Here is a 16,570-nt window from a genome sequence, read left to right as displayed (position 1 = left end):
GTTTTCTTGTTATACTTGCAAAAGTAGCTGAAAAATCAAGTTGGATGCATATATTCGATTGTTTTGGCTGGAATTGGACTAGGAACATTACCCTAAGATGTTTTTGGACTTATAAACTTGTTTTTGATGTGGTAATGTTCATGCTAATCCAATTTCTAAGATAATTGTCATAATTTCAAGATTTGTATTAGTTTGTATGCTCATGCTAATTCCTTGAAGATTGATGATTTGAATTATCTTGTTCTTATGAGGTTCTTAGATTAATAGAAATAGTTGTTTTCAATCCATTTTAATCTAAGAGTTGATTCCAAAGTGTGTTTTTGTAACTTGTCCTCAAGTGATATGAAAAGTCACATTTAAGAATCATAAAACTCATAAAAGTTGGCAAAGGTTACAACATGAAGAGTCTAGTTCTAATTAAATGGTTTTATGACTCCATAACTTGTCCTCAAGTTATGGAGGTTCAAGAGTCTCTTCATTAAATTAAAAAAAAAGTGTAACCTTAATTAGTTCCATAAGTTACAATAAAAAAAAGTTATTTTTTTTATTAATTAGTTTAAAGTCTTCCATAACTTGTCCTCAAGTTATGGAACTTGAAGAGTTTTTTTTTTTTTTTTTTTTTTAATTAAAACTACTTTAAACTCATAAGTTATGGAATTAATTAGTTTTGAATAGTTTCAAAACTTGCCCTCAAGTTTTGGAATTTGAAAAGTTTTCACTTATGAATACTTTAATTCCAAGTTAGCCCTTAGAATTTTAAAAGTTAAAATTCAACCCTTATACTTTATAATATTATAAGTTAATAATATTTATATATATGTATAAGAGTAAAGTCAGTCTTACCGTTAGTAGGCCTCATTCACGAAGCCGGTCTATAAGGGGGGTATAAGGTTACTGCCTATAAAATGGCAGTTTAATGGGTGTCCACTCTCACCCACCGCTTCCTTGACTGGTGGAGGGTCGTTAGCCGAACGGGTAGGACAAGGACTATAATTCTCTTTTCATTAAAAGTATTAATGATAAATACTAAGTAACTAAACTGTTATTAATACCCAATCTTAGTTACTTAGGAAAATGTGAATTTGGTGCTAACCCATGAAATTACACTTTGCACTTTGCTTAAGTCGTTAGTGAAGCGTGTGTGGTTAACCGGCACACTAACCTGGACTTAACAAGGTAGGCAAATGGTAACTTAATATTTATCATAGTATCGGTGGAGCGTGTGTGGTTAACCGGCACACTGATTAAGGGGTAAATATTAAGGGTACCAAGTATATTTGCATGGTTATTCACACCTTGTTTTGTGATCCTCGACATCCCAGTCACAAAACCTGAAAGGCACACTCGAGATTGAAACATGCCTTTGAACAGTTTAATGAATCTCAAAGATCTAGGACTTTCAAATCCAATTAAAACCTAATAAATTATTTCATTTTTCATGGTGGAAATTGGTGAATCGTCATTCACCTACCTTCAAATATTTTATAGCTTGGATTACGGCATCCCTCTTCTAAGTTATAAAATAGTTTGTTGGGTCCTAGCCTTAATATTTCATATTGGGTGTCATATTAAGGACTTTAAATCAACTATCTTGAATATCTCCCAAAAAGATGTCTGGTCTAGACATTTATGATCTTCCCAAATCTCTTGAAACAAGCTTTCCTAAATGAAGATGATGTCCCATGGATATCATACTTCTTTCACCTCCTCCAATTATTCTCCCTAACCCACAAGTTCCTAAAAAGTTTAAGGTCACTCAAGCCCTATTGGCAAGGCAAGGTCTAGGTGTGATCACATCTTGGAGATGTAATCACATATTGACAAGCCGGGAGAGTTGGGTGTCAAAGTCTTGAGAAAGTTGGTGGCTCAACTACTTTCTAAGTCACATAGTGAGTTCTTTTGGGAATCCTATGAAACAGACTAAGACAAGACCCTTAATGATCTTATCTATTTGCTAAGATCAACTTCCTAAAACGCTATGGACATTGACAATGATGAAATTGGATATCCAGTAAAGCTCTCTCTTCCCAATGGAAAGGGATCGACCATAGTCAACTCGGTTGACCCAATGGTAAAGAGAGAGGCGAAGTCTGAGATAGTCCCATTATCAAGGGTCCATAGGTAACTATTGCCAAAGGAAGGGGCATTGGTTACGAAGCTTCCAAATTTACCTAAGGATGTTAAAGTCAATAAGTTTGGCTCTACTTCAGGTAAAGTCCATTGTCTAACTCTATTAAGTACATGCTGATTCTGATCACGGAGATGGATTTCAATCGCATGGTTCGATGATCAGAATTTTGGGCTATTACTTAAGAGTTATGATATTTATATTGCTTAGGAATAGATAACAACAAGGTTTTCATATGGATTGTAAGGATAAGTTTTTCCGCAAAGTTTTAAAATAAAAGAAAAAGGTTTTGATTTTATTTATTTTAAGTATCCTTACAATGGCATTTGTGAAAAGTTGTTGCTTATAAGATTCCATTGATAGCAATATTGGAAAAATGGATTTGATTCTTTCGGTTGTGGTAGTGTCTAATATTACCAAATAAGGAAAGATTCTCATCACCCAAGGTTCAATTGGACCGAAACTTGGAATCATGCAAGTTGTATAGTATGATGAATGAGAACTTTCAGCTTGGAAAATTAAGACTAATTCCTTATGTGAATAAGGAAAGGACTAAGGGATCGAGTACACATTCTTGTGCACCGGTAAAGTCCACCATAAAAGATCAAGAAGACTATTCGTCATGATTTACTTAAGATCAGTAAATATGGTTATACTTATAAGTTTAAGTATAAGTCTGTAGCATTGGAGAAGTTTCAATGTGAGACAGAACGAATAAGAAGAATCAAAGTATGGCAGAAAGATAAAAGTTTCTCAAATCTGAAAAAATGGGAGAGTACTTTAGTATCATGTTTATGATCATCTTAATGATTAAGATACCATATCACAATTGGTCCTCTAAAGTCATCTTAGTGCATTCTTATGACTAAGAAGAGGAGTCATGAATTGTTGAAATGGTTAAATAAAAAAGATGAGTCATACTTCGTTCCAAAACAATTTTTAGAGTCATACTCCAAGATTGTAACTTGAGTGACATATCTTAAAGAGGGTTTGTTAGCACTAGTCAAATGTAAGAGTAAAAGGTTATCTACTCTTGTACATTTGAAATTGGTAAGTTGTGATGTTTTGGATAAAACAGAGACCAACTTAGGCCAATTGTGTAAAGTGTTAGTCTTGATAAAGAATCCGCACTATCTCTTGAATATTTGACAAGGGAGTCTTATATGTCAAGAGGACAGTGGGAGTCTTAAAGCTCTTGAAAGTTTCAAGACTTAATCAAGAATAAAACCTAAAGTCCTTCACTAGCACACGACTTGAGGTTTATAACCTATCGTGTTGAAATTTTTGTGCCTATTCAAGTTGGCTTTGCATAGGAGTTCTGGGAGTTCTCAATTGGTTGCACAACTACTTGGAAGCAATGGCAGGCACCTGAGCTGCCAAATGGCAAGAATTTAAGATTGCACAAGTTTAATCAATATGAGTTTGGATTTGTCACTAACCTTGTCTTGTGATTATGGTTTTGACAAAACCACATGGATAAGAACACATACACTACTAAATCTAAGTGTCATAAGGTTTCTCTCCTATTCATGAAAATGATGGTGAGGAAACACTTTCACTAAGTAGATTTTAGCTAGATAGCAATTGTGATATTTGCATTCTCAAAGTCGTTAGTGGAGCGTGTGTGGTTTACCGGCACACTAACATGGACTTGTGAGAAGTGGCAAAGGTCTAAACAATTGAGACTATGATTACGACATCCCTTTTCATAGTTCTAAAATTGTTTAGACATACATGTGAGCTATCTAAGAGATGTGTATGATTATGATAAAGTTTTATCAAAACAATCTAGTATCAGAAATCTGAACTTTGGTAAGAAAGTCAGCTGATTTCTGAGTACATGTCAAAGCTAGTGGGAGCATAAGTGTTATGCTAATAATCATCATGTTAGTGGGAGCATGATAATTATGACAAAGGTTGCAAGTTAGCAATGTTAATTATAGAAAACAAAAGTTTCAATTCGTGAGGTTGCAGGGGTTGAAAAAGTTGTTTTGCTATAATTAAGGGAGAGGAAATTATACTTCATTTCAATTCTAAAAGCTTAGATTGAGATTTTAATCGTATTTAATCAAGGATATATATATGAATTTCATGTTGGAATGGCTCAACATAAGGAAATTCTATATATGGGTCCATTATTTGCGTTCTAAAATTCGATTATGATTACGACATCCCTTTTCATAATCTGAATTTTGAGAACTTGGCAAATTGAAATGGAAATATTATAGCAAAAGACTGGTTTAGTCTTTATGTGAGACATCATGAATCGTGTCCCATATGCTTCGGATATAGGATCGATTACATGTGCTATATTCATCCTTTCTAAAATTTTCCAAATGCCTGGGGCATTATGAAGGGAAAAGGTCTAGAATTGGATATGACTAAAATGATTAAGCAATTGTCGAGGACAATCTAAGGTTTACCAAAGATTGGTTGCTCAAGGACAGTTGGAAGTATAATGTTAATTCTAGAAGGACCATATTGACATAATCTGTAAGGAGGCAACTCTTGTTCAGAAGTGATAGTCAAAATGGAATATGGAAGTTTCAAAGTTAGAAATTATTCAATCTGTGTAAGATTAGGAAACTTAATGAAAGAAGGATGTTTCCAAGGAGCTGATCTCCTTTGGAATGCTCTGTAATGATTGTTGTCAAGTCTTTCTGACTTCGTGCATAATCATTAAGAGGATCAATGCATATAAGTTTAGAATCTAACAGATTTCAGTAAATGGCATGAATTTGGAATTCTTGCATTTGCAGTAAGGATTTGGGACTGTGAAAAGAGGATCATTGGAGTGATGTTCAATTGATCTATTTTACAAAGTAAAGATCATAGACAAACATAGTATGCATACTTGGTGTATGGCATGACTAGTGTTTAGAAAACATAGTGTACATGCTTGGAGCATGGGACAACTATTGTTTTAAATTCAAGTATAAAGTTGATAAAACCGAAACAATGAATAATGAGTAATCAGTATGGTGATAAATAAAAGTGTTTATTTATATTCATAGGGTTTGATACCATATTTGATTCATTTATTCTTGTGTTTCACTTTGCATGTTTTGACTTCCAGAATAACTAAGTCGCTCTTCCTGAATGATTAAGTTATTCAAACCATCCACAGTCGGTCATATGTTGGAAGTAGATATGAATCAAGACTGTTATGGGTTGGTTTGTAGAGGTCCAAGTTGGTGGACAAAGTGGTGCTACAACACTCATGAGTGCTCATAAGTTCTGAGTATTGGATTCAACCCGCGCTCATTTGAATCACTTCATGGATTTTATCACGAGTGATCATGAGACGATAATATCTTATATTCTTCAAACCTAGAGATATGAGTTGTTACTATGAGTTGGTTATACATTGATTGCACGAAAACGCATTGGTAACTCGATGTTATAAAACGTGCATTTGTGTATGATTCAACAAGTAGTAGAACAAGCCATATGAGTCGAAGTTTATCCATTCCTTTTACCTTCGGGATAAAAGCGATATCTGTGGGCCCCTCGATGATTTAAAGATGATACATGTGAGTGCTTGGCCAAGCCAGGACTGATTTGATTTGTTCAATCAGTCAGTCATCATGAATCGGAAATCGGGAAACAACAAATGGACAGAGAGAATGATTGATAATCCATGTCTCAGTCCATATGATATCTAGAATGGAGTAATATATGATCCCTTATCTAATGGACAAGTCATTGACAAAGGTCAGAGTTCATCGACAAGGTCAGAGTTCGACAGAAGCTTTTGAGAGCTACGATTGTTGATCGGTTCCTGAAGTCATACGCAATAATAGTTTTAGACTTATCCAAGTGGGAGACTGTTGGATTAATGTCTAAGTCCATAGTTATAATTGGTAAGACTTGACCCGACCCGGCATGGTCCATTTGGGTTGCATGGCATCATGCATTTGGATAGACTATAATGAGAGAAATAACACTTAAGGTTGGTTAATATATTATAAGTTCTAATATATTAATAAGGTTATTTAATTAGTATTGATCAAGAATTAATTTGGAATTAATTAAGTGATCAAAAGGAGACTAATTAAATATATGGGTTGATTGTGTAAATCATTCATTCTTATATATGTGGGCTTGTGATCCAAGATTCCTTATGTTGGACTAAGTCCATGGGGTGACCCATGGATACTCCATGGAGGTTAAAATCCATGGAGCATAAGGAATGAGTAAAGTTATGAGTTACATGGTGTAACCCTAATAGCCACCATATAAAAGAATCCCATGGCTCAAGAAATCGTGCACTAATGTGTGAGTGTGAGGGCTAGACGATTTCAAGGAGTGTTCAAGTTTCTCTCAAGTTATTCCAAGTGTATTTGGTGTTGTGTGAACCATTTGAGGTGTCACACTTGGGGCACTAGGCACTCAAGCTTGATGAAGACATTCTACATCAAAGAGGTATGTATTCTATCTTGTTATATTTATTATTTTGTATGCTAGATTAGGATAATACCTTGGATGTTTATAATTGTATGTATAATAGAGAAAACATAGATCCAAGGTATTTAGGGTTGCATGTACACTTAGGAGTGTTAGAATGCTCATAACCCAACATCATCGACCTTGCTGCTTTCGATTCTTTGTTCTCTCCGGTCCCGTCAAGTGACGCCTTAGAGGGTTTTGGTGATGGCAAGGTCTGATGATGATATTAGGTCAACAAAATAGAGAGGCAGAGAGTAATTATAGGAGTTTACAAAATTAGGGTAATGTTTATTTACCTTAATACCCTTTATAATTTTCTTTAATTTAAAAATCAAATTTTAAATGTATTAATAGTTAGAAAAATAACAATTAATTATAGCCACACATCTTACCAATTAGATGGTCCAGATCTGTTCTCGCGTTCTCAACCTTTTAGGTGTTCTCATTTGATCCTACTCCTCTCTCTCTCTCTCTCTCTCTCTCTCTCTCTCTCTCTCTCTCTCTCTCTCTCTCTCTCTCTCTCTCTCTCTCTCTATATATATATATATATATATATATATATATATATATATATATATATATATATATATATATATATATATATATATATATATATATATATATATATATACTTTTTGTCCACAAGCAATCCATCCCATTATATTGTCCCCTTAGCATATGATCGACAATAATCACAATATAAAAAAAATTGCCGTAAATGGTAAAAGATATTGGAGCAACTTTCCCTTAAAAGCTTCAAGGCAATGATTTTCCGATAATCGAATAAAAATGCAATGTGCTTAAATATATAACCACAAGAAAAAACAAAAAGCATAGAGGTTTAACTATACAAGGATGAATTGTTTTTAAAAACATGTTTGGATCTGTTTGTTTGATCTAAGGTTGTCAAAATTTGGATTATATAGAAAATTGTTTTACTTTTTGCAAAATCATGTTTGTAAGATCGAATCGTGATGGTAAAATCCTACCAAAAGCATTTTAAAGGATAAAAAAAATTAAGTCTATCAGTTGATCATTTAGTTAAGGGAAATCTTCAGAAAAGTCCTAATATTTACGCAAAAATTACACTTTAGTCCCAATATTTTTTTTTGAACGAAAAGTCCTGAAAACCGGCAAAAATTTGCAGTTTGACCATTTTTGACCGGTTGAAACCGATACAAAATTAACTTTGGACTATTTCGTAAACTAACCCAAAATATTGGGACTTCTCTGTAAACAAAAAATATTATGACTTTTCTGTAAACAAAAATAGTATGACTTTTCTACAAACAAAAGTCTTATTATTATTATTATTATTATTATTATTATTATTAAAAATATAAATAAGAATACTTAACTCAGAATAATAATACTTAACAATTTAAAAGAAGTTATTGTTTTTTAATTCAAATTTGTTATTATTAATATCGGTTTTTTCTGGCTGTGAAAATGAGGATGTCACAATTTCACATTTGTTATTATTGTTTTTAATTCAGAATAATAATACTTAACAATTTAAAAGAAGTTGCATATTTGTAAAATTGTTTATAAATAGTTTAAGGTAGAAAGATTTCTCACTTTGTATATAAAAATGTTTAAGGTAGAAAGATTACTTTCCAAATCCAACAAATCCACTACAAACATCTACATAGGTAGCCCATATCAAAATTCAAAAGTATTAATTACAATATCTTGTTTAATAAAAAGTAATAAGACATGTTTTTTGGATTAATACTTTTGAATTATTCCTATTAATTTTTATTAAACAAGATATTGTAATTAATATTTTTAAATTTTGATATGGGTTACCTATGTAGATGTTTGTAGTGGATTTGTTGGATTTGGAAAATAATTCTTCTACCTTAAACAATTTTATATACAAAGTGAGAAACTCTTCTACCTTAAACTATTTATAAACAATTTTACAAATATGCAACTTCTTTTAAATCGTTAAGTATTAATATTCTGAATTGAAAACAATAATAACAAATGTGAAATGATCATATACAAAGTAAAAATATACAAACAGACATTCACGATTTTAATGCTAAAAACATCATCATCTCCTCCACCTCCACCCTTAAACAATGTCATTAATATTATTTTTTTCATTTAAATGCATTTATATGTATTAGTAACAATATTAATAATAACAAGTTCAAAAAATAATATTCTTATTTATATTTTTAATAATAATAATAATAATAATGATAATAATAATAATAATAAGGGTTTTCTTTTTTGAAAAGTCCTAATATTTTTTGTGTACAGAAAAGTCCCAATATTTTGGGTTAGTTTACGAAATAGTCTCAAATTAATTTGGTACCGGTTTCAATCGGTCAAAAAGGGTCAAACTGCAAATTTTTGCCGGTTTTCAGGATTTTTTCGTTCAAAATTTTTTTTGGGACTAAAGTGTAACTTTTCCGTAAATATTGAGACTTTTCTGAAGATTTTCCTTTAGTTAACAATAAGTAGTTTAAAACATGAATAACACATCTATGAGACAACATTTAACAATAAACAATTCAAAATATGTTTTTTAAGATGCATATTCTATGTATTTAGTTAGTCTAAGACAAAAATTTAGATTTAAAAAAAAATAGTAATGATCAAAATTTTGATTTTTTTAAAAAGAAAGAATAACGATTGTACGAGCTTACGACACAATCCTAGCCTAGGTGGTATCAGTTTGATCTATTACCTATTTAAACCATTATTCCGTTCGATTTCGATCCGACCATTTTATATGCATTGATATTTGATAATGCCATAATGGGTCGATAGCGTATAATAATCCTGGAATGTAAGCCCAATTAATCCAGGTTCAAAGTCTTACCTTTATAATACCCACTTCTTTTTTTGTTTTGTCTAATAGTTGATGATGATAAAATGGTATCCATGACAAGCGTAGGGGTTTGCTTGATAGGCAAACAAATTTAATTTATAAGATTCATTTTCGTAAAAGAAAAAATACAAATTAATGATAAGCCATGATTAACAAATTTAATTTGTAAGATTCATCTTCGTACAAAAAAAATACAAATGAATGGTAAGCCATGATTAACGATTATTATTTGCAATGAAATAACTACAAATTCACGATCAATTTGGTGTTAAAAATTAAATAAATAAAATACATACATATCAGAGTTTGCAACGAACTAAATATTAGAGTTTGCAATCGTAGTTCAGTTAGGCCCGTGAACACCTTCTTTCTTTCTTGTTATTTATTTATTTATTTTTTAATTTTTTTTAAATGTTAGAAATAATAAATAGTATTATATTATATTTTTTGTATCATATTTTCTTTTGGTCAATTAAAACAACCTTATCTTGTAAAATAGGTGTGTAAGATAATGACTTGTTTGATTAATAGTGATGGTTAAACTTCGTATAAATAGGGATATATAAAGGGTCTAACCTAAACCCTAATCACTAACACACCCTCCCCCCCCCCCCACTATTGTACTTTGATAGGAGGGGATGATTAAACTGAAAAAACAGAAACATAAAACATAGATGAAGATAAAAAGAGAGGCCGGTGGAGATCAAGAATTGGACGCATCGGCGTGACAACGGTGACAAAGGTGGTGGAGGCAGTGACGACAAGATCTTGAGACAATGGCAGTGACGATGAATTTAGTGGTTAGAACTAGATGCAGCGGCGGTGGGGAAGAACTGATGTCCGACAAAGTCAACGCTAAAAGATGGATATATATATATATATATATATATATATATATCCAACACACTAATAATTCTATTGACTTGACTAATTGGATCATTTTTGTCTTTTCTAGACAAAATTGCAAAAATGGTATCTGGGGTTGACAAAATTATATAGTTTTGGTCCAAAAATGTTTGATGGTGCATTAGTGGTTCAATTTCGGATCTTTTTAGTGATTTTGTTCCATTTACACCTAAAAAGACAAATATGCCCTTATAATTTATATTTTTCATTTTCTTTAATTGCTTAAATGCATAAATTAATTTAATTTATTGATTTTAACTTAAAACAAAAAAATAACCCAACATCCCTCTCAACCTTATAGGAGGAGAGAAACCCCTTCATCACCAACCCCGCCCTCCATCACTGGTCACTGGAACCACCTCCGGCGGCTACAATTCTCACCGGAAAACATAAACCATTCATCTCCCTCACATGGCTGCTTTAATCAACTCCACATCATGGCGAACCACCACTGCAAACCAGTTTCATCGGCAAACAGGTCTATAAAAATTGACGTCTACCTACCTCATCTCTCTTTTTCTTCGATGAACTAGCTCGTCGATCTAGGAACGAAGGGGGTTGCGATGCATGTGGCAATGGAGAAGGCAGACATGGGTGGCAACTGAGAAGGAATACAGAGGAAGACAATGCAGGCAGTGACAAAAAGGCAGGTGGAAGCAACGTTGGACCATCGATCTAGGACCTAGGACAAGAACAGACGAAGGTTCGTCCGACGGTGGCAGGCGACGCAAGTTGCAACGAAGGGGAAAAGTTACGACGTCGTTTGTACCTCCACCGGAACCAGCAGATCGTCGCAATCATCGACCTCCTTATGCCCCGATCTGAAACCACTGGGCCTTTTCTCGTGGTCGGAGCTAGGGTAACAGAGCTGTCGTATGTGTATTTTTACTATGGATCTTGCATTGGAAGCCGCCACCGGAGCTAGGGTAACAAAGTTGTCGCCGGAGTGGTGGTGGTGGTCTCCTTTTAGGGTGTGGTGGGTTGTTACTTAAGAGGAATGGGTGGTTTAGTAGGCAGTGGTCGTCCGATAGGTGGAGGTCTGACTGGTGGTTTTCCGGTAGGTGGAGGTCCGACGGGTGGTGGTCCGACAGGTGGTAGGGTGATAATGTTGTTGAGAGAGAGAAAGAGATAGAGATAGAGATATATATAGAGAGAGAGAGAGACTAACTGAGTGGAGTAAGGGTGTAGTATTTTATTTTTCTTTTCTTGTAATAAAAATAATAATATATTACACTATATATATATATATATATATATATATATATATATATATATATATATATATATATATTTATTTAAGGGCATATTTGCCATTTCATATTTGTTATGGACCAAAACCACACCAAAATACCAACAATAGAGACCAAAACCGCACAAAGTATTCGAAATTGGACCATTGGTGTATCACCAAACTTTTTTGAACCAAAACCACATAATTTTGACAAACACATGGACCATTTTTGCAATTTTGTCTCTGTTCTAATATAAATTTTAGCAAAGATGAACTCCAAACCTACATCTAATCAACAACCGTTAGCGTGCAATTTAACAGTCCTCAGTTCGGAAGTAAGGTACTAAAATACATGGACGAAAACGGAATTATTCAAAAGTATTGTAGTAAAATATAACAGGGACCAAAAGTGACCATCACCCATAATATGATGGCAATTTCATGAAACAAACGTTTTATGATGGCAATTTTATGAAACAAGCATACTTACTCTTGATAACGTCAATCTAAATTAATCTTTCTCTTCTAATAAATGAATCTTATATATGCCACATGACACCTTATGTGACATCCCCAAATTCACGGCCAGAAAAGACCGGTTTAATTTATGCTTTTGAAATAATTTCAGAGTAATCATTTGATTAAAGGTGTTGCGGAATTTGTTTCCAGAAAAACATAATAAATATGTTATCAAATCATTTCCGAAGAAATGTATTTTATTCACTTAAACCATTGGGATGTCATTGTCAATACAAAAACATAAGCATAAACAAAACTTACATTCATTTACACTAGTGATCTACTTCTCTTTTAATCTCTCAGTGTAAAGCAACTTCGTATCAATACCTGTGATACAAATAAACTGAGTGGGTCAGGCTTGGGAGTCTGGTGAGCATATAGGGTTTTCAACCCACAATAAATAATAAACTTATTAAGTTCTTAATCAACAATAAATTTATTAATTCCATCAACCAAAATAACCCTAATTACCCATTCCCATTATCCTCACTTTACGTCCCTAAAACAACTATCATAAGGGACCTAGCCTAAGGATTATCACTAAGGGTGACAACATTGCTTTGGGGGTTCCTCAAGAAGTTATGTCAAATAAAACAAACATCGGGGTGACAACATTGCTTTCCCTCAACAAGTTATATCAAGCAAGACATCCTAACATAAAACAACCAATAAGGTGACAACATTGCTTTCCTTCAACAATTTATGTCAAATAGGCACGAAGTCACATCGTCGCCATGTGCTAGTCCATAGCTCTTATTCATCGACGGTATTTCCCACGGGAGTTTCCCCCCGCAATACATGTCAATGGGTTTTCCATATACTAAGTTCATAACTCTTATTTATCGACGGTATTTCCCACGGGAGTTTTCCCCGCAATACATGTCAATGGGTTTTCCATACAGCTGATGAATATACTTAAGGGGTTTCCCCAGCCTTACATGCCCTAAAGACACTCATGAGGGGAATAGAGTACAGCGAATGAACACTTAAGTCCATTAACACCTACAGGTTACGAGCCTGCTAGTGTTCCACAGACCATCAAAACAGTCCATGGTTGTCATCCATACTCTGCTGAATGACGGGGGTTTTAGAGTACAGCGAATGAACACTTAAGTCCATTAACACCTACAGGTTGCGAGCCTGCTAGTGTTCCGCAGACCGTCTAGAACAGTCCATGGTTGTCATCCCTACTCTGCTGAATGACGGGGGTCAACGTTGGGTAAGGGCTTTTCTCATATTGCACCACTCACGCCAACATCTGGGTAAAAAGCTTTTCCCATATTTCACCACTCACTCTCAACTCATGATCTATATCACTGATCATCTCATCTATCCAACTCACCTTTCATCACACACCCACTATTTAACTCATGATCTATATCACTAACTCATGAAGCTTGTCCAATCACTTCATAAAAGAACAAAGACTCCAAAGTTCTTCCAAATAAAAGTATAGGGAAAATACTGATAAAGTACTCCCGTACGCTCCCGTACCCCGACACGTAATAGTGTCAAAAGGAAGAACTAATGGATAACACATAGTTCAAAAATACCTAATGAACATATAGTTCAAACATACGTACCGATTACAAGTCTACTAACGTTCCACTGGGCTATCTAAAATAGTCTGTGGCCGTTGTCTATACTCTGCGAGATGACTAGATCATCTTAAACATCGATACCTCTCATCACTTTTATTTCATCACACATTATCTAATTAATCTACACATGTTTTACCCAACATATTTGTAGATAAAAATATATATACAGTTTAAAACTTGTATAAAACATCAATTCAACAGTCACCTCAAATAAACAATTAATATATTTACACATATCACGTATTTTAAGGTAAATACTTCATATCTATGTGTAAGGTGAAAGTGACTATACACTCACCTGATTTAATGAAAATCGGGCAGCAATTCGTTTCCTAAAACGATCGTTTCTAATAAAACCGAGAGTTTTTTTGAGAAACCGGGCTCTGCGAAAGGCCGGGCTTCGAAACCGAAAATATAAATTTTCCGGGCTTCTCGGGCACTTCGTGGCGTATTCCGGGTGTTAGAATCGATACCGGGGCTTCGGGGAATGTTAAGGTGAAGAAAATATGGAAAAAGGGGTTAAAAGTGGCAAAATCTCAAAAGTACCCGGGAGGGTTCGCATACCCCTTGTATTTATAGGGTCCGAAGCTGCTGATCGGACGGATGAGAAGAAGCCACGCGTCGCAAATCTGAGGGCTCGCAGGGAAGGCTCGCATGTGGGCTCGCACATGGCTGCGCATGCGAGGGCCTCACTGGAGGCTTCTGATTGGACCGCTTCGGACAGCTGGTGCGACACGGGTCGGGGCGAGGTAAGGCGACTTCGGATGGAGGAGTCACCTGGCACGCGTCGGATGTGCGAGGGACGAGACTTCGGTCGAATCCGGAAGTGACACGCGACTGCCAGCTGCTCGGATGACTTGACCATTTCGGACACGTGGCACATTTTGGGCGAGGGTGACGTGGCAAATCGTGACTGTGCGAATTTTCTCGGTTTTTGTGCAAAAACTTCTAAAATCCATAACTTTCGCATACGAGCTCCGTTTTGATGTTCTTTATATGCACGCGTAGGTAAAATTACGCTCTACAACTTCTGTTTAGACTTCGTTGGCTAATTTTGACTTTAATTTTTATATTATTATTTTTAACAGACCGGGACAGGAAATCCGTTAAAAATTCATAACTTCTTCATCCGACGTCCGTTTTCGTCAGACTTTTTACCGTTGTGCTAATAATGATGAGACCTTTGATTCTCGTTTAGGTCGTGTCGGCTAAAAATCACTCGATCTAAAATTCGAGTTCTTAGCTGTCTACTGCTAAGCTGAAACTTCGAAAAATCATAACTTCCTCATACGAAGTCAGATTTGGGTGTTCTTTTTATACCTACTCTCGGTTTAACGAACACTACGAGTTTCGTTTAGATTACTAAGGCTAAAAAGTAGTTTATCAAAAACTCACTTTTTACGACATTCGGCCCCGTGCCGGTTTTGTCGCGAAACTTCGACATGTCATAACTTCTTCGTTATAACTCGGATTTCGGCATTCTTTATATATCCGTAATCCTTGTCACGCCCATTACCAGTTTCTTAATAGATATCGGCTTTATCTAAAATTTAATTTTTGACGCTCATTTTTATTCTTAATTATTTAAACCCTAATAATTAAGCATAAAACACATAATTTTCACATAATATTCACATAATTCCTTTTCATTTCTTCTAAATGAGTTACAAAGGTTAACCTAGACTATTATTTCAATATTAATGCCTAGCCTAGAAACACGGGCGTTACACCTTACACTATGTTTTTGCTACATGGCATCTTTGTATTAACCCTTCGTCTTTTATTCCCGCATATTCCTACTTTCGATATTCAATTCCATTCCTGGAAACAAGGAAACACAAATATGTCCGGATCCATCATCAAATCAGCAACGTCGCCATTAATGGTAATCCTATTAAATCCCAAATAATCAGGGAGATAGTTATTTTAAATCCCTTAAAATAGCAACGTCGGCTTTAATGGTAATCCTTCTTCTCTAAAAACCCTACACCATTACGGCATTACCGCTCACTGATTCCGTCGCCACCATTTGGTCTTGTTGGAGAAAGCATATCGAAAAAAAGAAGATAGAAGGATATATTGTGTAGGAAACAAATATAATTTTTTATTAATCAAATACAACCCCCACATAATTACAAGACTGGACATATATACATAAATATTCTAATGAGAAATTAAATTACCTCCTACCTTTTATACCTACAATTATTCCTACCCCCTGAAATTATGACAAATCACCATTCAATTTAATTGTATTTGATATATTCCTAATATAGCCTTAATGAGTTAGTTAAAAAAATATGGAATGATGACAATTGTCATAATTTTATTGGGTAGGTACATTTATAGGCATAAAAAGTAGGAACCAATTTAATTTCTCTATTCTAATAGTTGCATTGTTTCTAACACGTGCAACCATTCCAATGGGTACAACCTTTCAAAGAACCTTTTCATTTGACAGTTATACCCTGAAATAACTAATATTAACTACCCTAATAACCATTTAATAACTGCCACAATAACATCAAGTCTAGCTTATTTTCAACAGGTCTTACATCTCCATGTCTTCCTAATCACAAGCAGGGCAGAAACAATCGAGATGAAAATCGATATGAAACATAGAATTGACCTGAATTCTGTTTTTCAAAATCTACATGCTAACATGAGGTGCCTTAAATCTTTTTTTTAAACCCTTAGAATACTTTTATTTTGTTTTTATTTTGGGTTCTTTGGAATATTTTATGTTCTGCTTTTCGTTTCCGATTGATTTGCCCTATTTTTTTTAGTTATGCTCTACTTTCATTACGGGACACTGTTGTTGGATCTTTATTCTTGTACATGAACGAAGCAATAAAAAGTAATCCAGCCTTAAGCCAAATGTATTGCAATCT

The sequence above is a fragment of the Lactuca virosa genome, chromosome 5, assembly GCF_052849685.1.
Source record: "Lactuca virosa cultivar CGN04683 chromosome 5, Lactuca_virosa_CGN04683_v6, whole genome shotgun sequence".
Lineage (NCBI taxonomy): Eukaryota > Viridiplantae > Streptophyta > Magnoliopsida > Asterales > Asteraceae > Lactuca > Lactuca virosa.
This window is presented reverse-complemented; position numbering follows the sequence as displayed.